A 21,950-nucleotide genomic window follows, 5' to 3' on the forward strand; every position below is an offset into this window, starting at 1 on the left:
CACATCCAACTATCCCCAGTTCTCTGGAACTACTCCCAACTCTAAAGAAGCATTGAAAAAGTCATCCAGAATTGCTGCCAGAACTTCATTTTCCCATAAAACCCTAGGTTGTATCTTATCCAGCCCCCTTGCTTAATCTACTTTTAGTTTAGCTAGATCCTTACAAACATAGGGGCGAATTTTAAGAGCCCTGCTCGCCTAAATCCGCCCAAATCCGGGCGGATTTAGGCGAGCAGGGCCCTGCGCGCCGGTGAGCCTATTTTACATAGGCCTACCGGCGCGCACAGAGCCCCGGGACTCGCGTAAGTCCCGGGGTTTTCTGAGGGGGCACGTCAGGGGCGTGTCAGGGCGGGCCCGAACCACGCGGCGTTTTCGGGGCGTGTCGGGAGAGTTCCGGGGGCGGGCCCTGGGGCGTGGCTACGGCCCGGGGCGGTCCGGGGGCGTGGCCGCGCCCTCCGGGCCCACCCCAGGTCGCGTCCCGGTGCGCTAGCGGCCCGCTGGCGAGCGGGGATTTACGTCTCCCTCCGGGAGGCGTAAATCCCCCGACAAAGGTAAGGGGGGGGTTTAGACAGGGCCGGGCGGGTGGGTTAGGGAGGGGAAGGGAGGGGAAGGTGAGGGGAGGGCAAAATAAAGTTCCCTCCGAGGCCGCTCCGATTTCGGAGCGGCCTCGGAGGGAATGGGGGTAGGCTGCGCGGCTCGGCGCGCGCCGGCTATACGGAATTGAAGCCTTGCGCGCGCCAATCCAGGATTTTAGCGGATACACGCGGCTACGCGCGTATCTACTAAAATCCCGCGTACTTTTGCTTGCGCCTGATGCGCCAGCAAAAGTACGCCAAATCGCGCGGTATGAAAATCTACCCCATAGTGTTCACAAAATCATTTGAAATTTTCTTCACTTCCAATTCTATTGGGTTAATTTTAAATCCCCGCCGCCCGTAAAATCCGGGGGTTACACGCATGGCCAGGCCTTGTTTGTGCTGTGCACGTAACCCCGTTATGCACCCGAGAGCCGGGCCTCGCAAAAGGGGCCGTCCGGGGGGAAGGGAGGGGCAGTCCAGGGGGCGACACAGAGCTGGAAACAGCCGGTATAGCGGCCATTTGCTGCTGTGCCGGGGGATTGTGCGCTGGCACAACTTACTTCAGGTCAGGCCCTGAAGTAAGTTGTGAAATAAAAAAAAACCAAGGGGAAAGGTAGAGATTAGGGGTTGGGGAAGAGTCAGGAAGGGGAAAGGAGGTTAGGGTAGGGGGTAGAGAAGTTCCCTCCCAGTCCGCTTCTTAATTGGAGTGGACTGGGAGGGAACTAGGGAAGGCCAGTATGAGTTGCCATGCGAAACTAGTAAAAATCTACCCCCCTTTCGCACACGGATTACAAAATCCAGCGCACATGTGTGCGCGGACCAATGATTTTATAAATGCTTGTGCCGGCACCCTCATGTGATAAAATCGGTGCGACCATGTGCGTGCGCCAGGAAGCACACATGCGCTTCTTTCAAAATCTGCCCCTATGTATTTATGTATTTATTTATCAGTACTTATATTCTGCATTCTCTGGCAAGGATTACAAAAAACATTCATAATATTTAAAACATACAATACAAATATAAAACATCAACAAATGTGCATACAATAATAAACAATAATAATAATAATTAAACAGAATGCTTTAACCTGCTTCCTAAATGTTTTAAAACCAGCAGCACATTGTAATTCAGCAGGCAATGTATTCCACAGAACTGAAGCCGCTTAAGGAAAAAAACCCTTGCTCTTGTGATTTTTAGCTTACAGGACTGCACTGATGGAAATCTTAACAATTCTGAGTCTTGTGACCTCAGAGTCTGCAAAGGACAATATCTCTTTAATTTATTTTCCATCTTACAGGGTTTATATTTATTTATTTATTTATTTATTTATTTAAGATTTTTATATACCGGCATTCGTGATACAATCACATCATGCCGGTTTACATAAAACAAGGGGTGTACAATGAACAATTGAATAACTTATTGGTGAGGAAGTAAGCAGTTACAAATAACAGGGGAAATGAAACTGGGAGAAGAGAAAAAAAGGATAGGATAACATTTGATAACGATAAAGATATTTAAATTAATAAATATTTAAATTATTTAAATTAATAACTTTACTTCAGGCTCAGAAGCCTTCAAGGTCTTTAGTGTATGTGAGAGTCTGGAAGTCGTTTGTATCCTGGGGTGCAGAGAACGGGGGGGGGGTCTCAGATTCTTGCCTTCCTGCAGAGTGGTTTACAGAAGGCTTTAGCTGAAGGTACAGGTGGCAACTTTAACTTGTTATAGAGGGAGGGTGAGGTCAGATTTCGGAAGGTGCACAGAAGTTGCATCCTCTTTGGTGTGAGGTTCTGCCTTGGAATTTGAATTTGGTCTTGCGGCCTTTGTGTGTCTTACCCTTTCAGCTCTTGAAGAGCGTTTCATTAAAAGATCTTACTTTGAAGACTATCTTTTTGCTCAGCATGGTATACTTCTACGTTGCAGGGCTCCCTTTCAGCGGTTTTCTGAAGAGGGGGTGTCAGTGCTTCCTTTTCGCCCAGGGTGGTTCTAGCTTTCCATGTGAAGTAGTCTGTGGAGTTGCCGGCATTCTGGGAATTGCATTCTTCTTCACCACATGCTAAACAGCTTCAAACGTTAGCGGTTCGCAGGGTGCTTTTGCGTTACCTGAAAGTTACGAACAGTTATATCCATGTAATAACTTAAAAACAATTACTCTTGATGTCCAGTATCCTTCTTCCATCAGTTACTGAGGCATGTATATTTTCTATCCTCATCTCAGACCATGCAACCTGTGAGGCAGGACCCTGTGCTGAGCAAGGTGTGGCCCTGGAAAAGTTGCCAGAGTGAGTTGTGAGTGCATTAAATGGGAAGAGGGCAGGGCTGTCTTCCAGCAAGCAAGCTACTCTACAGTTTGAGGTGTGCAGCCATGAGAAATCTTTGAGTGGAGCAGTCATGGTACTGCAGCAAGAGTTGAAACAAAAGCAGCCAGAGGTCTGGAAGGAAAGAACAGCCATGTTTTTCTGTTTAGTGTGAGTTCCCCAGTCCCATGAGCCATACCAATCAGAGAACCTGAGTCTCGAGGTTTGGCAACTGGAAAGGCCAGCCAGGGTAATGGAGCAAGGGAACACCCTCCGAAGCAGCCAGGCAAGAGAGTACCTTGAGTGCCTGGACAAGGAGTACCAACAGCTCATGGAGTAACTGAGTGAGTGGCTGGCAGAGGTGTCCGGTAGGGTGACTGAGGCATGGCAATAGTCTGAGATGGGTGTTATAGGTGGTCCTGAGAAAGACCCTGTAGGGTTCCAAAACATACTGGGAGTCCAGAAACAGTTTCTGTGAGAAGCCCAGAGAAGGGGACGGTGAAGTACCCTGAGCGAGGGGTCACAGAGAGCCCTAGGGAGGGTGACACAAACTGCCCAGGAGGGGACAGTATTGAAAAGTTGGAAGTCGGCGATACAGGAGGACCTGATGAAGACCCTTTATGGTGCCCAAACACTACTGGAAGTCCAGAAACAGCTCCCTTGAGAAGTCCAGAGAGAGAGAGAGAGGGTATGAAAAGGCCAGCAAGAGAGGAGATGAAGTGCCAAGTGAGAGGCACTGTAAAGACCCCAGTGAGTGAGCTGCGGAGGACAACCCTGAGGGTGGTGCTGCGGAGACTCCAGCGAGTGATGCTGTGGAGAAGAACCCTGAGGGGGTAGTGCTGCGGAGACTCCAGTGAGTGAAGCTGTGGAAAAGAACCCAGAGGAAGGAACTGTGGAGATCCCAGAATGTGGTACTGCTGAGACCCCAGTGAATGAGGCTGTGGAGGAGTCAGTGACTAGCACAGGCGAGTGGCTAGAGAGCACTGAGGGGATACCAGAGGAATCGCTAATGGAAGCATCTCAACCAGTCCAAGAATTTCTGCTGGGGTGGAATTTGAACCTGGAGGCAACAAGAGACTTTGTTAAAGGACTGGGGGTGCAGGTGGTACATTGGGTGGTTATAAAGTGGTGTAGGGTAACCTTGTGAGGTGGGGGTGAGCACAACCCTAGAGCCCTGACCTCAAGCCTCACTGGTGGGAGGTCAGATAAGAGGTGCTAGGGAGGTGAGGCAGGATCTAGGGTGAGTGAAAATGCTTGGACCAACAAGTCCAAGTTAAGATGGGGATATGTGAGTCAGTGCCCCTATGTTCCCCCTTAAACTGCTGCAGGACCAAGCTAGGTGCCTGATCCCCTTTAATTCCCCTTGTGAGAGAGAGCTCTGTGGAGTGGGGGGGCCCCAGCAGGGGAGGAATAGGAGATGGGATCCAGGTGAGTTAGTCAGACCAGGCCCAGGTCTCCAGGAGGAAGGGAGCTCCTGTAGAATATTGCTGTCCAAACACTGATAAATGTTTTAAAAAAGGCTAGAGTCAGTGCAGGTTTGTGTCAGGGAATCACTGCTCATTCCCGCAAGGCCATATCAATATCATTGACTTGGTCCAAGGAAACCCCGACAAATAAGGGTTGGTACTTTAACAATGGTCTATTGGAAAACACTCAGTTTATTGCATTTCTTAAAAAGGAACTTACAGAATATTTTGCAGCCAATATAGTTCAGATGGTCTGAAATACCTTCAAATATGTCATTCGTGGACACATCATTAGCTATAGTGCTTTTAAAAGAAAAGAATGCCAGGTTGAGTGTGATAGACAACAGGGTGAAATTGCTTTGCTTGAGGCATTTCATTCTTTCAGTAAGCAAAACGACTTGCTTAGTCATGCCTAAGACTTAAGTACACTTACAACAAACTGTGAAGTGAATGGGCTGGTCACTCTATGTTTTTACAAAATGCTTGCTACTATTTAGTGAATAAAATAGAATTTATAAAAAGAATAGAATAGAATTTATAAAAAGTCCAAAACAAAGTCGAAAATAAGTTGCGTGCGCCCAAGGGGCGCGCGTGGCTTAGGCAACACGCCGGCGGACGCGATGCGCCGCAGCTTTACCGGGTAATAATGCCCAGCTGGAGTGACGTCACACGGGAGGGTGGGGCTTCGGGGACACCGCCGGGGCTAGGTCCAGCGAGACCTTACCCCCGGAGCACCGAGAGCAGTTCTTTTCACCTCCTTTTTGCAAGTTTCACGAAGAATTCTTTCTCCCCCTAACAATACTTTTTTAATATGTTATCTATGTTATCTGTTAAAATGTTAAATGTATTTATAATGTTATTTATAATGTTATTTGTTATAATGTAAGCCGCCCATGTGGCGACAGTTTTATTTCACTGTACACCGGTGTGATATGTATTTTATACAGGAACGTCGGTTTATAAAAACTAAAAATAAATAAATAAATAAATAAAAAGAACTGGAGGCTGCTTGCCAATTATTTAAAACAGATACACAACCAGAGAATTTTGGCACTGAAAACAGATGTTTCTCATACCATATATAGAGATTCTACAATCTTGGAACAATTTTGATCTTTTTTTTTCTTACTCCACAATTCTGAGGCCCCACCTCTGAATTCCTTACTACCAGCTATTTTGGCTTTTATACCTCATCCAGTACTTTCAGAATCTGACAGAGAGACTGGACCTTGCAATTTCCTTTAAGGAAGTTCAGCAAGCTATGTGTTCTCTCCCTACTCATAAATCACCAGGACTTGATGGACTTCCAGTTGAAATTTATAGTTTTATCAGTGATATTCTATTGCCTCAACTACATAATTTCTTTGCAGATAATTCTGGCTCCCTTTTGCTAGAATATGGTACTACCTAAACCCGGCAGAGATCCTCTATTAGACTGAAATTACAGGCCCATATCACTTCTTAACACTGATTATAAAATATTTGCTAAGATTTTAACCCTCTGATTGGCATCTGTAATTAATACATTACTCCATCCAGATCATACTTGTTTCTTGAAAGAAAGAAATATAACACATAATGCATGTCTCTTCCACAACCTCATTTACATAGCAAGCTGATTCCAGACCGAGTTGTTGCCTTGTTGTTCAATGTGGAGAAGGCGTTTAACCGAGTGGAATGGTCTTATATTATGAAATGGTTCACCCTTGATGCTTCTTAAGTTGAAGCTATTGGGCTTCTTTACCACCTCCCCCAGATTAGAGTTCTTGATAATAATTTTCTCTCAGATGCTTTTACTTTTGTTAGGGGAACTCGACAAAGCTGCCCTTTTCTCCCCCTTTCTCTTTAATTTATCCCTCAGATATTTGTTACTAGCTATTGGACACACTCCCACTATATAGGCATAATGTATGGCAACACTGAATATAAATTATCTGCCTATGTGGACAATATATTGCTATACATTTCAAACCGTGATACTTCTTTTCCTCCTTTGCTGAGCCTCATATATACTTTCTCAACTTTCTCTGGTTACAAGTTTAACTGACAAAAATTTGAAATGATGTCCCTAAATGTAATGGGTTTCTAGGCACACCTCAAACACTATCAGGTACGACTGCCTACAAAGGGATGAAATATTGAAGCATCATTTTTCAAATGGATACAGATCTTACCATCTCTAATTTTGAAATCATAATTATTGATATTATTAAGGATGCAAGTACCCACTTGTTACCCTTGCAACTCTCATGGTTGAGCAGATTAGATACCATAAAAATGGTTCTGCTTCCTGTATCAATTATATACTTAATGTGATATCTGTTATCATGTTTCGATATAAACTGCCCACCGAGGCGTCAGTTTTATTTCCTTGTAAACCGGTGTGATATGTATATTATACAGGAACATCGGTGTATATAAAAACTAAAAATAAATAATAAATAAATACCAGTGCATTTTCCCTTCAGAGTATATAAGCTATTAAATAGACACCTATCTGCCTTTCTGTGAAGGAATAAATATCCCAAGATAACTCTAAACCGGAGTGATTTGTAGTCCCTACAAGAACTTCGGTATATAAAAATTAAAAATAAATAAATAAATAAATAAAGAAGCTAAAGGCTTCCAAGAAAGGTAGTAGTGTCAGCTTCACAGACTTATACTGTTATCATTTAGCTTATATTTTCAGTAGGGCCAGTATTGGCTGGCGGATTTTCATACTTTGACAGACACTCCAAGATGGTTAGATTTGGAACAGGACTTAATACGCCCATTGCATCCCATAGCGTTACTTGGTACTAGGCTTCCTTCTCACTTCCAGAAGATGCCAATAGTCCATTCAATATTTAAGGCCTTTGACGAGCTGGATAACCTTGCTGATCAAACTTTGGTATGTCCCCCCTATGGCACAATTCAAAACTTTTAGTTGATAGGTGTTCCATATCTTGGAAGAAATAGCAACAGGGCAGGATATGGTTTTTAAACCACATTGTAAAGGATACTGAAATGATCCCCCTTTCCAGATTTGGCCTACTCTCCCCAAGCTCCCAGTACTTTTGCTGGTTGCAATTGGGCACTGCCTTTATGGCTGGTGGTTATTTTTCTTCTGCCCTTCTGACAGAATTGGGTTTCTTAATACATAAATTCTTTTTTTTTTATCTAATGGGCATTTAACCTCAACTTTCTATAAACACATTAAACATCATAAATTGTCTTGATGCGTTGGCCTGGAAAAGATTTTGGAAATTGATTCAAAGCTTCCTTCACTGGATTCTCAGAAGGAGAGATTTTGGCTCTCTACAGTCAGCATTACTCAATCAGTTTTTTGCAGCCCACAGAACCTTATTGGACACCTTAGAATCCGAAGATGATTGGTCTATCCTCCTCCCAGAAATGTTGGTCCTGCTTTACAGATAAAGCTATGCTGTCCCATATGCTCTTTGATTGTCCACATATTAAAAAATTCTGGTCTGAGATCTGGGGGAAAATTTCAGCAATCCCAGGATATGGGATGCCTATGAATTAAAATTTGAATTTGCATTATCTATATGTATGTTAAAATATCCAGCAATCATCAACCTATCATGATGCAGTTTTAAAGTGACTAACTACTCCATAAGCCATGTAATGAGGGGAAACAGTTGCTCCAGATGGGGAGTAGACTAGGCAAATAGTCCAAGATTGTGCCCAAATCACTAGGGCTTCAGTGGGGTATTCAAACCCATAACTTACTTTAGCAACTTGCAATGTGGTCCTGAATAAGATGAATAAACCACCTCCCCGTTTATGATCTCTGGCTTGTTGAATATATGAATAGCCTATTGGACAAAGTTGATTTAACAGCAGCATGTTATAATCATGATGTGAGGACATTGCTATTAAAAAGAGGTCCAAATTATAGTAGCCAATAATATCCGTTATTGTATATTCCTTTTACTGCTCAGAGCGCACGTTCATGTATGCCATCTCCAGAGTGGCTAGGGGGATTTAAATATCAACTGATACATGGGTAAGATTAATTGGAACCAAAATTCTTTGACTTGGCCGATTTTGTCCTTTAATATGTATGTATATTTTGTCCTTTAATATGTATGTATATTTTCCCTTCCATAAGCAACTGAGATTCCGTGAGACATCTCACAATGTAATAAAAACACTAGCATTGTATATAGGATTACAAGATCCATTATACTTCTTATTACATATTTTAATTTATTCACTATAAATGTACTGCGATAAAAATTCTTGCACACAGTCCACATGTCCCTCGAAGAGGCCCACACTTTGTGGGCCCCTTAGGTGATGGCCCGCCAGGCAGAGGCCTGACTGAGTACCTCTCTTTTAAAGCAGCTAGTTGGCACTATCTTATAACGCACAAGATCCTTGGGATGTCCCGGCACCAGCAGCAGGTCAGAATCTTCGCTGTAAGTTAAATTTCTCAAAGTACATCTGTGCTGTACAATTACTCAGCAGAGGTTAGGCCATTCTCTGTGGCTCTTCCTCAGTAAACACCAAGCAGAAATATTTATTAAGCAATTCCTCATCAGCCTCTACATATTCCGCCCCTTAACCTCTGAGTGTCACAATACCATTTTTGTATTTCTTCCTATCACTAAAATATCCTTAAAAAAAATGCAGCCCCCTTCCCCCAACCTCTGCTGTTTTACTGTATTTGCTATTTTTTATCTCCATTTGCATTTTCGCTCCCCTGACTTCTTTCCTAGTTTCTCTTAGCCTTTCCAGAAAGTATTGCCTGTCTTTGTCTTTCTGTAATCTCTTGTTAATGAATGCTAACCCTCATTCCTTATCTTTTCAGCTATACTTTAGAAAACCATAGCAGCCTTTTTTTCCTCTTATCTTTATTTACTTTCCTAACAAAAGGGTTAGTTATCCTTACAATATCTCCTTTTAGATTTGCCCACTTCTCTTCTACTTCTCCTAGATTTTCCCATCTGGTTAATAACTCCTTGAGGTACTCACCAATTTAACAAAGTTAGTTTTCCTAGTCTAGGACCCTTGCCTGTGTTCGCTGCCTGTGTTCTAATATTGAATCACACTATTGGTTGATCACTGGATCCCAGATGATCATCCACTATAACATCAGAAACACTGTCCCCATTGGTTATATCCATTCCCATCTCACCTAGCCTTGCATCAGGGCTTCTTCCAGATTCTTAGAATCATGGACCCTAAATCTAGCCTCAAGTTGTTGTCATTGAACCATGACTGAACTCTATCTTCCCAGTAGCTGCAAATGTATTATCCGGAAAATCAGCTGACATCAGTTATTTTTTCTGCCTTTAGTGGCAGGGTTTTCTCTAGAGTGGTGATGTCATAATTCTGATAATATCACAGTCTGGCTTCTGTGACAGTTCAGGTGTTTGGTGCTATAAAGTCTAGTTCACAAAATTGAAGTACCTGCAGATTGCAGAGTGGTGCCACAGAACATCAAGTGCTGGTGATATAAAAGCCTTGAACATTTCCAGCTACTGCTCAGCTGGGCTGCTGCTTGTGAAAATGCAAGGATTACTTAGTCCAGAGACACTGGGGCAATTATGTGAAAGGTAGGATAAACGTTTTGAACTTTGGCTGACCACTAGTGACTGCAAGAAGTAATTGGCTTTTTCTCCTCCCCTTCCCATATGCTAAATGATATATTAGATATGCACAGAAGCACAGGCCAGTGTTTTCTATTTACTTTTCAAACTGATGCAGAACCATCTGCTGTTTTACAGTTCTGTACTTTTTAATAAAACAAAAGTTGCCTTCAAAATAGAGAGCAGAAAGTCCATACAATCACTTATTCAGTGGATTTGTGTCTCTGTCAGCATGGGAAACCTAGATTGGTTCTTCTAGCTGGTGTGATTGGTCAAATTTGGGGCATCCTTAGGACCTTATTGATTGTTCAAAGTAACCCTACACGTTCTCTGTTCAATACTATGTTTATGGTTTAATGTAACGACCTTACTTATTGTTTAAGGTTACTCTGTTCAATATTATGTTTATTGTTTAATGTAACGCCCCCCGGCGATAGTTGTGTTATTTGGAAACCGACTTGATTTGATATATATATATCAAGAAAGTCGGTATATAAAAACACTAAATAAATAAATAAATAAATAAATAAATAAATCCTGACAGATGAGCCAGCTTAGAATGGCTTGGATGAGCCCTGTAAGCTAATGGTACCATTAACAGGTGACCTCATGTGATTTTAACCAGCCATTCTGCCACTTTACCCCTTTTAATGGCCAAATAAAATTTATCAGTAGCTGCTGCTGGTTCATGGGGGAAGTGAGAAAATGGAGATCAACTTGCCAATAAAAAATACTCTCATTGAATCTACAGTAATCTGTTCAGATAATTACTTGAACATACCATGCTTAAAATTTAAGTGTATTGTTCAGCCAGATAAATGGAGTTGTAGCTGAATAATAGTTTATTGTCCCAAGCAGATGGTGAAGTATCTTGGCTTGGAGGGGGTTATTTATTTATTTATTTATTTATTTATTTATTTGATACGTTCTAGCCCGCTGTATCCATTGTTCTTGGTAGGGTATAGCACAAATGCATACTCAGTTAAAACAATGCAAGCTTTCATATACTGTACAAGCTTCCAGCTAGAAAGCTATGAGCACAAATGCTCATAGTCTGGGCAATAAAATTCCAGATCTGCAGGCCCTGATAGTGGAGGAGGACTTGTATATTGTTGCTGTTATGGAGACTTGATACAGAGAGTCTCATGAACGAGATACAGCCATGCCAGGCTATAACTTGTTCAGAAAGGATAGAGGTGACAAAAATAGGGAAGAAGAAACTCTTTATTTTAAAAACAATATCCAAGTAACTGAAATACAGGGAGAATTGGGAAAGGAAGAATTTTGTTATCTGTGTTTGTCACATTAGGTTCACTGTGGGCTGTTATCCATGCTTTTCACAAGAAAAATTGTGGGCTGTCTTAAAATAATAGATGATGGTGAATAAAACAGAAAATGTCATAATGCGTCTGTATCGCTCCATGATGAGACCGCACCTTGAATACTGGTCGCTGCATCTCAAAAAAGATATAATTGCGATGGAGAAGGTACAGAGAAGGGCTACCAAAATGATAAGGGGAATGGAACAACTCCCCTATGAGGAAAGACTAAAGAGGTTAGGACTTTTCAGCTTGGAGAAGAGACTGTTGAGGGGGGATATGATAGAGATGTTTAAAATTATGAGAGGTCTAGAACGGGTAGATGTGAATCGGTTATTTACTCTTTCGGATAGTAGAAAGACTAGGGGGCACTCCATGAAGTTAGCATGTGGCACATTTAAAACTAATCGGAGAAAGTTCTTTTTTACTCAACGCACAATTAAACTCTGGAATTTGTTGCCAGAGGATGTGGTTAGTGCAGTTAGTATAGCTGTGTTTAAAAAAGGATTGGATAAGTTCTTGGAGGAGAAGTCCATTACCTGCTATTAAGTTCACTTAGAGAATAGCCACTGCCATTAGCAATGGTAACATGGAATAGACTTAGTTTTTGGGTACTTGCCAGGTTCTTATGGCCTGGATTGGCCACTGTTGGAAACAGGATGCTGGGCTTGATGGACCCTTGGTCTGACCCAGTATGGCATTTTCTTATGTTCTTATGTTCATTTACACTGCTATCACAGCAGATCAAACAGAAGAATTGATTAGAAATCTGGCTGAAGACATCCAAATGGTCAAAAAGGAAGGAAAAGTGTTGCTCTTTGAAGATATTCATCTGCTCGAGGTAGATTGGAGTATCCCTGCTACAGAATTTGCAGGAAGTAGTGATATTGTTTATGCACTTCAAGACAAATGGTGATGGAACTCAGTAGGGGAGAAGTGATACTAAATCTGGTATTCACAAATGAAGATTTAGGGGTAGATTTTAAAAAGGTGCGCACTAGTTATAAAATCCAGGATCGGCACGCGCAAGGGGGTGCACAATTGTGCACCTTGAGCGCGCCGAGCCACGCTGCCTTCCTCCGTTCCTTCCCCCTAACCTAACCTTCCCATCCCTTCCCCTAACCTTTTCCCCCTAGCCCTACTCTAACCCTCCCCCCCCAATGGCCGCACTGTCAGAGGCCTCTGGCCCTGCCTCCAGACCACCCTGTAGGCCTGATGCGCGTAACCCCCCCTTTGTGCATAAATCCTTGAAAATCTGCCCCAGTATCTCTAATGTCCAGGTAAGTGCTCACCTGGGCACCAGTGATCATCAAACTGTATGGTCTGGTATAACGGCCAAGAGGGGGGGAAAGTCGCTTGGGCCCCAATATTGAAAAAATGCTGAATGCTACTTAGCTAAATAAGTAGCGACTTATCCGGCTACATTCAATGGCTTCCACTTAGCCGGATAAGTCACTTATTGGGCTAAATTGTTAGCTGGATAGTCTGTGAGCGGGCAATGGTTGCATTGTGGTGGGGCTACTTATTCAGTTAACTTAACCTGATAAGTGCTGATATTCTGACTTAATCTAGTTAGGTTAACCAGATTAGTTAGACCTGCCATAGAGTAGGTCTAACTTAGCCGGATATAATTTATCTGACTAAGTAGTGCCAAATACAGGGATATTCAGCAGCATAGCCGTGCTGCTGAATATCCCATGTAAATTAGTCGGATAAGTCTTATTTGGCTAACTTACAAAGGCTCTCATTTACTAAGCATTTCTCCCATAGACATAGAATGAGAGAAAACCTTAGTAAATCATGCCCAAAGATGGATATGATCAAATATCTACCTAATGAAGATCAGTCTTAAATTTCAAAAATATAGACTTTGGTAAAATGGCAAACAGGATGGTAGTCATCACACATGGGTGACATCATCAGATGGAGCCCGATGCAGAAAACTATACCACGCATCCACGTGGGGTAGCTCTTCAGTCACTTTTTTTATCTGTGGACCTGTGAGCCTTGCAGTTTGATTGAGGTCTAAAATCTTGGCTTTTTGCCTTGTGGACAACTAAGTGAAAAAAAACGCAAAAAACTATCTTTTACTTCGGTCCATCGCCAGGCCCCTCTTGGTGCCTCTGATGGTGCCTCCAGTCAGGGTTTTCACTGTTCAGGTAAGTTTCACTTCGCAGTTGGTTCCCTCCGTGGTGGCGGTGCCTTGGTGTCTGTCGGCCATCAACACCCACCACCATTGTTCCGTTTTTCTCCCCTATTGTTTTGCTCTGTGATGGCCATGTCTGGTTTCCACTGATGCCCCTAATGCCTGTGGACAGTGTTGATTACCAATCCTCATGATATTTGCATCTTCTGCCTGGGGACATCACATGATGTCCAGGGTTGCTGCTAGTGTGCCCAGATGACCCTGAAGGGATGTCTGTTTCGACTCGACAAGATGGGCCACCTCTTTGGGTTGAAGAAATCCAAGGCATTGGCATCGAAGGACCTCAAAGCCGCAGCAATGGACACCATGCTATCAACATTGGTGGACCATCGGTTCCTTTAATGTCGCTGATGGATAGGGGCGCCAGAGACCAACCATTGTTTATCTCCTCTGGGCTGAGGTTGATAGATTCTTCATTCTGTACCTCGGCATTGGGGAAGGACCAGGGCTTGGCATCGTGGGAAGATCAAGAAGCATCGGCACTGGTCCCCATCGATGCACAGGGATGCATCCTGAAGTGACCCCGTGGTGAGGAGCACTCATCCTCCATCAATGCCTGGGGTTTGTGATGTCTCCACCGGTCCTGTTGCCAGTTGTTCATTCCCCTTGTGGATCTGAGGAAGATCTGGCCACCCTTTCTTCTTTCCAGTTGGTGTTGGCATCGGCAATGTTCGAGAAGGAGCTGGAACATCAAGTCCAGCTGGCAGTGGAGCGGGTGTGGCAGGGCTTCAGTCCTGTGCCACCTATCATTGTAGTGCTTCAGGAGAAGCTTAATATGCTCATCAGTGCATTACCGACCCAGCTGGTGTCTATGTCTGGCGGGGCACTGAGGCCTCCCTTTACCAATATGGTGGACGTCGCCGGTTCTTTCAAGGAGGAAGCTCCGCTGAGGCCGGCAGAGATGCTGAGGCCTGTAGTCCCCCGTCCAGTTCCATCGGTGCCTGCACCTCTGGACGTAGGCTGAGCACCTAGGGCCCCATCCCCTGAGGCATACAGTGAGGATGAGGATCCCTGGGACTCTTGGGGGATGATCAGACTGAGTCCTCCTCCAAGGATTCAGATGGTCTCCCTTTAGACCCTTTTCCAGAGGAGCGAAGGAAGTCCCCACCCGAGGACTTAACCTTCGCAGGTTTCATAAGGGTGATGGCAGAGGTCATTCCATTCCTCCTTTTGACTGAGGAAGATGCCAGGTACAAAATGAAACATAAAAATGACAGCAAAAGAAGACCAAACGGCCCATCCAGTCTGCCCAGCAAGCCTCACACTTTTTTTTCTTCTCATACTTATGTTTCTCTTGGCTCTTAGTAACCTTTTGGTTCTATTTCCCTTCCACCCACACCATTAATGTAGAGAGCAGTATTGGAACTGCATCTAAGTGAAATATCTAGCTTAATTAGTTAGGGGTAGTAACTGCCGCAATAAGCAAGCTACACCCATGCTTATTTGTTTACCCAGACTATGTAATTCAGTCCTTGTTGGTTGTTCTCTGTATATAGATCCACTAATCTTCATTCCCCCTGCTGTTGAAGCAGAGAGCTATGCTGGATATGCATTGAAAGTGAAGTATCGGTCTTTCTCCCCTGCCGTTGAAGCAGAGAGCTATGCTGGATATGCATTGAAAGTGAAGTATCGGTCTTTCTCCCCTGCCATTGAAGCAGAGAGCTATGCTGGATATAATATCAGACTTATTTGGTTTGGGGTAGTAACCGCCGTAACAAGCAAGCTACTCCCCGCTTTTTTGTGAATGCAAATCCTTTTTTCCACATTTCCTCTTGCCGTTGAAGCTTAGAGCAATGTTGGAGTCGCATTAACCGTGTGTATGTTTATTGAATAAGGTTATTATGTCCAGGTAGTAGCCATCATACCCGCGAGCCACCCACTCTTCATTCACATTCTCTAGACTTTATGGATCCACAGTGTTTATCCCACGCCCCTTTGAAGTCCCTCACAGTTCTGGTCTTCACCACTTCTTCCGGCAGGGCATTCCAGGCATCCACCACCTTCTCCGTGAAGAAATACTTCCTGACTGGTTCTGAGTCTTCCTCCCTGGAGCTTCAAATCATGACCTCTGGTTCTGTTGATTTTTTTCCGACGGAAAAGGTTTGTGGTTGTCTTTGGATCATTAAAACCTTTCAAGTATCTGAAAGTCTGTATCATATCACCTCTGCTCCTCCTTTCCTCCAGGGTGTACATATTTAGATTCTTCAATCTTTCCTCATAAGTCATTCGATGAAGACCCTCCACCTTTTTGGTCGTCCTTCTCTGGACCGCCTCCATCTTGTCTCTGTCTCTTCGGAGATACGGTCTCCAGAACTGAACACAGTACTCCAGGTGAGGCCTCACCAAGGACCTGTACAAGGGGATAATCACTTCCCTTTTATTACTCGATATTCCTCTCTCTATGCAGCCCAGCATTCTTCTGGCTTTAGCTATCGCCTTGTCACATTGTTTCCCCAACTTCAGATCATTAGACACTATCACTCCAAGGTCTCTCTCCTGCTCTGTGCTCATCAGCCTTTCTCCCCCCATCGAATACATTTCATTCGGATTTCCACTCCCCATATGCATGACTCTGCAATGCATTGCAGAGTCATGCATATGGGGAGTGGAAATGCTTGAGGTTCTTCAGTTTCTGGAGCCTTCTAAGGAGATTGTGGTGGTCCTGGTGCACGAGATCATTAAGGAGTTGCTTCTGATGATTTGGGAACATCCCCTCACGGTGTCTCCCATGAATAAGAAGGCAGACGAGGTTTACCTCATCCAGAAGGCTGCTGGATTCGCTAAGCGCCAGCTGCCATACCAGTCGGTGGTTTTCGAATCCACTCTCAAGAGGGCCATGCGATCTCAGACCCTCTCCTCGGCACTCCTGCCATACTTTTTGTCCACATCACTGCCTACCTGCTCTATATGAGCCAATACTCACGGGACATCTGGAAGCAGTGTTTCTTTTCATAAAAATAGGTTGGGCGAGATCACGTGATGCGGTGAACGGAGAGGACGTGTTTGCCTCGTGCTCTGGGTGCCTTCCCTCTGAAACAGTCTCAAACACCGAGGAATTACGCTTATTTTTACTTTTGACCATCACTACTGCAGTAGGACCGCGGCGATAATCGACTCGGGTGTGAATTATCTTTCTAGGGACAGTATGTCTACCTGCCCCACCAGAAAAGACAAAGACAAGCTGTGCAAACCTGATACCAAAATGGCCGCCTCACCACCAACAGCACAAGAGGGGGCCTGGAATGAAGCAGCAAAAGCGACAATTACTACCACGGTTGTGGCAGCACTAAACTCCCGATTTGACTAAATTTCATTGCAACTGGCTGAAGTTAAGAACTCGCTTGCGGATTATAACTCCCGCATGGATATAGTGGAAGGTTGGGTGAGCGCCGTGGAGGCCGACACCCTAGCCTTGCAAGTGAAGGTGGCGAACTTGGAAAAAACGGTGGTGGCCCAAGATTCAAAAATTGAAGATTTAGAGAACTGATCAAGGCAGTCCAACTTGCGATTTGTGGGCTTTGCTGAGCAGATTCTTGAGGCGAACATATCTAATCTAATTGAAACTTGACTTCCGACTGAACTGGGCCTACCAGAACTGGTGGGACACTTGAAAGTTGAGAGGGCTCACTGTGTGGGAGTGGTAGTAGCAGACAGAAAATTGTCTACAATAGTGGTGGCGAAACTACTGAACTACGCATACAAGGTGAGACTTTTACTGGCATATCATAAAAAGGAGCTCCAGCATGAGGGGAAACGCCTGCTGATATTTCAGGATTTTTCTACAAAAGTCTCGCAACTTCGGCGGGCATTCTCGACTACTTGTACCAACCTGGTGAACCGCCAAGTGCGGTTTGTGCTAATATATCCAGCAAGATTAAAAATTTGAACAGAGTCAGGGATAAAATTCTTCAAAAACATTGAAAGCAGCGGAAGAATTCCTGCAGGAAAGCACACCAGCAACTACGTGAACAAATGCAGTAACGGCAGACACCGTTGTCAAATCTACTTCGGTGAATGAGCAAGGAACCGTGGAAAGGTTTAATAGCCTTCAAGTTTGCATCTTTGGTTCCTCTGAGTATCCATTTGGAAATGCTTTTAGTTTCTTTGACAATTCTCTTGATAAGCGCTGGAGTGTTATCTACATGGTTAACGTTGATGGTTTTTCAAAAGTTAATATCTATCTAATGATGGTGTCATGACAGTTATCATATTAGGGTAATGAGCCTAAGATCTTATCCACCATTTAAGGGCATTAGATCTAAGCGGAGAACATCGATGGAGGAGGGGAGGCACCCATGCACTCTAAGTTGATCTCCGATGGAGGGATGTAGGCCCTCCGGTGATAGGCATTTCAGTGGGGAAAAGGGGATGGGGGGAGGGGGGAGGGAAAGTGGGGAAAATTTGGAAGTGATTCAAGAGGGAACAGTAAAGTGGCAATGCTGTATGTTTGGTTCCAGAACCAGTACCAGGCACGAAAGCTTATCTTGTGGTCCACAATCATAACTTTTGGTTATAGCTCTGTGTCCAGTATTGAATCCTGTAATGTATCACTGCTATATGAAAAGTATATAGAACACTTTCTTACCCTCAAGTTACTGTGCATTTATGGCTGATTGTGTAAAGTATATCTCGTGGAATGTAGCGGGACTAGGCACCCCAGTAAAGGGAGAAAAAATTTTGTCCAACATTAACAGACTGAAGGGAGCAATAATTTTCCTGCAGGAGACGCATATGAGGGTTAATACCCACTTAAAATTGAAGAAGAAAGGATTTCATCAGATTTTTATTGCCCATGGCTCATCTCACAGCAGGGGGGTAGCCTAAATGACGCATAAAACTATTTCTTTTCAGCAGCAAAAGGCCATTGCTGACCCTGGAGATCGCTATATTATTGTAGAAGGCCTTCTGTTTGGGAAACTATTTTAGCCTCTATATATGGCCCCAACCAATACGATCATCGTTTTTTCTCTGAGATTGTGTCTAAAATAATATCTGTAAGCTAGGCACCAATAGTGATAGGAGGTGATTTTAATTGTGTGGCAGACCCTATTTTAGACCGCTCCTCACAAACACACGGGAGACCATTAGGTCCGAACAAGGGTATCCACTTTTTATGCGACTCCTTGCAGTTATTGGACTCATGACGGGTGCTGAATCTGGGCAGTAATGATTTTACGCATCTTGCACATGCGACAAATTCAAAATCGGGACTTGACTATATTTTATTAGCTGATTCTTTGTTCACACAACTCCAGAGCTCAGGTATAGAACCCTTAGTAGTATCAGATCACTGTCCGGTATCATGTGTTTTGAAGAGACCTGGAGTGTACCGGGTTCCGGCCAATTGGAAAATGCTAGTGTGGCTAGCACAGTATAAACACTTTAGGGAATTCCTGACTTCAAAATGGAAGGAATATGACACATATAACAAACAAAACCATTCCACCCCCATATTGTTCTGGGAAGCTGCCAAGGTAGTTTTGCGAGAATATATTGAGTATTCCATTAGACGCAGGAGAGAGCTAGATAAACAAATCTTAGAACTGATGTAAAAATTTAATCAATGTAAAAACTCTCTAAATTTAAACCCTACTCCTAAAGCTCAAAAGGAGTTCACTTTAATATGAGCTGCACTCAGTGAGGTCCTACATAGAAGGGTGACTTCCTCCTTATTTTCCCTAAAACACCGTCTTTTTCTTTATGGTAATAAAGTAGGGAAGATGATATCTCATTTATTAAAAAGGGAATGGAAACCAACTCATATTGTTAAGCTCCGGGATACGTTAGGGAATCCGGCCACATCAGCTGAGGAAATTGCTGCCCTTTTTCAAAAATACTATCAGCAGCTATATTCAGCAGACGAGGAAGATCTTGAGGTGAGAGACCGGTTTATGCAACCTATTATTTGTAAACAATACTATGTGTCTACAACTGTAAACCGTTCTGATGGTGAAACCGAATGACGGTATACAAAACACATTAAATAAATAAATAAATAAATAAATAAATAAATTACCTTGCCAAAACTTACCATTGAGCAGGAGACTCAATTAAATACCCCAATCCGGGAAAAGGAAATCTCTATAGTGATTCAAAGCCTCCAGAGCCTCAAGGTGCCGGGTCCTGATGGACTATCTCCGTTCTTTTATAAGATTCTGACCTTGAGTTAATCAACAGCTTGGCTGCACTATTCAGTGTTATGGTTCAGCAAGGTTCTATGCTGGAGTCTCTGCGGATGGCCACTATTATTGTCCTCCCAAAACCTGATAAGGACCTCACTGCCACCTCTGCCTATAGACCGATTTCTTTACTTAATGTTGACATTAAAATCTTTGCCAAGGTGTTGGCTAATAGGTTAGCAGATATTCTACCCACCTTGGTGTCCCCAGGGCAAGCTGGGTTTGTGAAGGGGAGGAGATCCAGCATAAATATCAGACATCTTGCTCAGTTACTACACCTCTGTCAACACCACAAATTTGTGGACCCCATTCTAGTGGGGTTCGATGCTGAGAAGGTGTTTGACAGGGTGTCCTGATCTTTTCTAATGCATATTTTGGACATAGATATACCAGTTTACTGTCATGTTGTTTTATCTTTTTACCAAATGTAATATGTTGTTTCAAATGTAAACCAGAGTGAAAGCATCTAGCTAAACTTCGGTATATAAAAACGTACAAATAAATAAATAAAGATGGGATTTTCGGGTTTTTACTTTCAGGCTATCTAGGTCATATATTCTAATCCCGGGGCAAGGGTCATGGCGAACGGCTGTTTGTCAGCCCCTCTCATTTTGACCAGTATTATGCCCGTCTATTGAAGGCGGCTATGACCACGCTTACTTATATCCTGCACCATTCTCCAGCCCTCCCCGGCTCTGCTCGTGGCACAGGCCAATCTCAACCACCGTTTCCCATGGCTCCTTGTGGCGGCCAAGACACCGCCGCCAGCTACGTCATGTCACCGGGCCTTCCTTTGAAGCCTCTTCGGCGGGAACCTCAGGGGTGTCCCTCCTTGATGATGTCATCGGGTCAAGGTACTTAAGCTTCACCTTCACCCTCAGCTAGCCGACTTGCCAGCAAGTTCCGTACGTCTCTACTAGCTCTTGTTCTGTGTTCAGGTGGCTTCCCTATTGGACTCCGTTAGACTTTGGACTCTGTCTGATACCCGCTCCTCGGGGGCCAGTGGGCGCTCTCATGGGGACCTCGTCTCCTGGCCTCCCCTGCTCCTTGGGCTGGCCCTGCGCTTCCTGAAGTCCTACTCTTCAAGGCTCCCTGCTCCTCGGGGGCCCCCCTGGAACACCCTTACCACTCAGGAGTTTACTCTAATGCTTCCCTGCTCCTCGGGGTTGTGCCTATGTGCTGTGTTTATTTATTTATTTATCGAGTTTTATATACCATCGTTCAGTTTCACCATCACAATGGTTTACAAAGTTTCGATGTTTAACAGAGTTTCCAAAGATTCATTTGTCAGCATAAATATTTTAGGCTTTATAAATGTAGATCGTATTTCAAACTATGCGATTTCAGTTATGTTTGTATTACGTGCTTATTTATGTATGTATGTATGTATGTATGTATGTATTTATTTATTTATTTACCGTTTTTTATATACCGACAACCGTTTGCACATCGTATCGGTGTACATTTAACTCAAAAAAGGTAGGCAGAGCCTTTACATGGAACATTAACTATAAAATTAGAATTAAAAGGTATTACAAGAAACAAATGGTAAGCAGAGCATTTCATAGAACAGTAACTATAAAATTAGAGATAATGGTATTACAATAGATACAGAAAACACAGGTTTTATAATAGATATAAACTAAATGTACAAAATATTTACAAGAGAATCAAACAGTCCTATGGAACAAAAGGTTTTAATACATCATGTGGATGGAGTAGTGGGAGGGTAGGCTTGTTGAAATTGGTTCCACATGGATGGAGTAGCGGGAGGGTAGGCTTGCTTGCATTGGTTCCACATGTTTGCATAGGTCCAGTAGGAGTGAAGTAATATCTGAGAGTCATTGGGTGCTTTGGTAGGCTTTGGTAAACATCCAGGTTTTTAGTTCTTTTTTGAAGGTTTTTAGATTTTGCTGTGTTCTAAGTTGGTTGGGAGGGTGTTCCAGAGTTTGGGACTTCCTAGGGATATGGCTCTCTTCCGAGTTGAGGTAAGTTGTTTGGAACTAGCAGGTGGAGTCTTTAATAGACCTTTGTTAGCTGAGCGGAGGTTTCTGTTTGGGGAGTGTAGTTTTATAGATTTACTTAGCCAGTTTGTTTGTTTTTCGTATATTATTTTGTGTAATATGGATAGTATTTTGTATTCTATCCTGAATTTTATTGGGAGCCAGTGTAGTGAAATAAGTGTTGGAGTAATGTGATCGTGTTTTTTAGTTCCAGTGAGTATTTTGGCGGCTGTATTTTGGAGTATTTGGAGTGGTAGGATGGTGGTGAGAGGTAAGTTGAATAGCAGGGAGTTGCAGTAGTC

The 21,950-nt window shown here is 43.4% G+C and overlaps 1 protein-coding gene and 1 long non-coding RNA gene across 5 annotated transcripts in view; one reads left to right on the forward strand and one right to left on the reverse strand.

Moving 5' to 3' along the window:
- Positions 1-21,950, forward strand: part of DPH6 (diphthamine biosynthesis 6) — an 844,298-nt gene that overhangs the window by 258,920 nt on the left and 563,428 nt on the right. The gene's annotated exons all lie outside the window — the stretch shown is intronic.
- Positions 1-21,950, reverse strand: part of LOC115090746 — a 203,125-nt gene that overhangs the window by 43,598 nt on the left and 137,577 nt on the right. Inside the window, exon 1 of one of the 2 annotated variants that reach the window (XR_003856492.1) lies at positions 9,488-9,623. The exons of the other annotated variant lie outside the window; for it this stretch is intronic. This is a non-coding gene — a long non-coding RNA (uncharacterized LOC115090746). Of the gene's footprint in view, positions 1-9,487; positions 9,624-21,950 lie in introns of those variants that run through there. 2 annotated transcript variants of the gene reach the window in all.

The sequence above is a fragment of the Rhinatrema bivittatum genome, chromosome 4, assembly GCF_901001135.1.
Source record: "Rhinatrema bivittatum chromosome 4, aRhiBiv1.1, whole genome shotgun sequence".
Lineage (NCBI taxonomy): Eukaryota > Metazoa > Chordata > Amphibia > Gymnophiona > Rhinatrematidae > Rhinatrema > Rhinatrema bivittatum.